Source organism: Onychomys torridus, chromosome 5, assembly GCF_903995425.1.
Source record: "Onychomys torridus chromosome 5, mOncTor1.1, whole genome shotgun sequence".
Lineage (NCBI taxonomy): Eukaryota > Metazoa > Chordata > Mammalia > Rodentia > Cricetidae > Onychomys > Onychomys torridus.
In genome coordinates, this window is record NC_050447.1 from 52,926,019 (window position 1) to 52,928,745 (window position 2,727).

A 2,727-nucleotide genomic window follows, 5' to 3' on the forward strand; every position below is an offset into this window, starting at 1 on the left:
CATGATGCCCTGACTATGGTAGAGGAGAAAGTATGGCATATGCCTGAACTCATTGTCACAGAAAAGGACTTTCTAAAGAGGTCACCCATGGCACAGGCATTAAACCCAACAATTAATAAATGGGACTTCACATAAGTAAAATGCTTCTGCACAGCAAAGGATACCATAACTCAAGAGAAGAAACTGCCCATGGAATGGAACAAACCTATTTATTTATTTATTTATTTATTCATTCATTCATTCATTCATTTATTCATTCATTTATTTTATACCCCAACCACAGATTCCCTAATTCTGACAGAGAATTGGTAGCTAGAATATATAAAGAATTTTAAAAACTAAAATAATAATAATAATCTTTTTTCATATCTTGAATTGTTTTCACTGCTTTATTCAACTGTGCTCTCATGGTCTTTATTCAGACATTTATTCATATCCTCTTTAAGTCCATACTTGAAAGCGTTAGACGTGTTAGGGTGTTTTAATATGGATGTCTGGTCACACCTTTGTTGAGAGGGTGTTGGGATATTTGCTGTTATCCTAACTATCAGGTTGTGGGCCAGCTGGATGTTGCAGTAACGGCTCAGTTAGAGATAAGTCCAACCAAGAACCAGAACCCCTGTAGACTTAGAAGATTCTAGGTGATAATCTTCAGATGTCTGGAGGGCTTGCAGGTTTTTTGTTTTTGTTTTTGTTGTTATTATTGTTGTTTTTCTTTTTTTTTTCTTTTTTTGAAAATGTTAGCATTTAATTAACCTACTTGGTGGCTTCAAGCCACCAGGACACAGGCACCTCCAACACCCTTTATCTTCTCCAGCTCTTCTGATGAATAATTTGGCTTTCACGATGAAAAGCTGCTTAGGGAGCTTTCCCTGCCCCAGAATTTTGTAGTAGCCCAATCACACAACAATGATGTCAGTGTTGACCTACCCAGGTCTGCTCACTGACCAGGGTCCACAATGTATCCAGGTTGACAGTCAGGCCGAAGCTCTGGTTCCCTTTTAAGTGGTAATGTCTCATACCAACTTTCCCAAGGTAGCCTGGATATTTGTTGAAGTTGATTCTGTGGTGATGCATACCTCCAGCATTCCCACAGCCTCCTGGGTGCTTGAAGTGTTTACCATGCAGCCATGGCCATGGCTCAATGTGACCCCGGAGATTCTGGGTCTTCCTCAGTATGGATGGCATGGCAGCAGCAGAAAGGAAAGAGCAGGCTTGCAGTTTCTAAAGGTGGTTCTTGTGCTGCAAGGGCTGTGATTCACAGTTGGAGTGATGCGTCCTTGGTGGGAGAAGACCTAATGATGCTCCATTATCATAATATAGAGGTAAATGAGGTATAGAGCACCCTTGGAATCTCTATCTGGGATTTCATGTACAGGATGTCACATGGTCCTAGAACATCTAGTGGGTAGCATGGCAGGCTGGCTCTGGGGTCCCTACATGGTGTCCCAGGCACGTACCTGGGATCTGAGTTGCAGGACCCCACATTGTCCTAGAGCAGTGTAGTGGGTGGGATAGCCAAATGAGAGTCAGGTGAACTGGCTGTAGGGATTCCTACTTGGAGTCACAGTCATATGACTACAGTCTGAACTGTGGGTGGAGTCACTGTGGGTGAGTATACTGTTTCTGGGAATACCAGTTTTTAGGACTATAAAAAGTCCCTGGTTATTTGCAGTGAGTGGTGTGGCTAGCAGGCAAGCAGGTAGACTAATTCTGGAGTTCCCTATCTTGGGCTCCAGGTTTCAGGATTCCATGCAGTTAGTTGTAAGGTAACACAGGCTGCATCAAATGTATAAGAACTCATTTTACTAACATTTGGTTGTCTCTTAAAATATCCCTAAGAAACTTGGTGTTCATTTTTCTTAAATTTTTAAGTGTATCTAATTTGCAAGAATTCTTTCTAACACTTTTACTTTTTACCACTGGAATTATTAATGAGATTGACTTATGAAATACAGGGTCTTTTTGTTATTATGATCATTTTTTTTGCTACTCAGAGCTTCATTCTGAGTGAGTCAAGTACTAGGAAAGACTGTATTACTACAGGGTGTGTGTATGAAAATTTTCCAAGGGCTCTCAGGCATGAATTCTCTCTAATGGAATCAATTGCTATATTCTTAATGTCTCTGTGTTTTCCCTAAATTGATCTTCCTGAGAACAGACCCAGGATCAAGTCCAGCCATCAGGCTGACTCCTTTCCCATCACTTCTCACAATTGCCTTTTGTTCTGAATAAGAAAGACAGAACTTTCCCCATCTGAATTTAACTAGTTGCATCCAAGATTTAAATCTCTAACCCCAAGAAAATGTTAAAATATAGCTCTAGGTGTTGAGAAAATAAATTATGTTAATGACTACTTAATAACCCCCAAGCTTGTTACTTGTTTTTCAAGTTCACTATCTACAAATTGAAATAGGACTTAATATACTATCAGTGTCAGATCACCAACATTTAACTTATAAGGAACTCAAAATTTGCACAAAACTTGTCACATTTTTCATTTCTACTCAAGCTTACAACAGCTTCAAAAATAAAAAATAGCAATTTTAATGATGATGGCTTACATTAGTAATTCTAAAACTTAGGAGACTCTGGCAGGACAATTGCCATGAGTTTCAGCCCACTGTGGGCTACATATTGAGTTTCAGTTCAGCCTGGGGTATATAAAGTGAGAACCTCTCTCAATGAAAAACAAAAACAAAAACAAAAACAAAAATTTCTGAGATG

The 2,727-nt window shown here is 39.3% G+C and overlaps 1 pseudogene; it reads right to left on the reverse strand.

The window, feature by feature from the left end:
• Positions 1–769: 769 nt before the first annotated feature.
• On the reverse strand, positions 770–1,188 carry LOC118583415 (annotated as a pseudogene).
• Between the last annotated feature and the right edge of the window lie 1,539 nt (positions 1,189–2,727).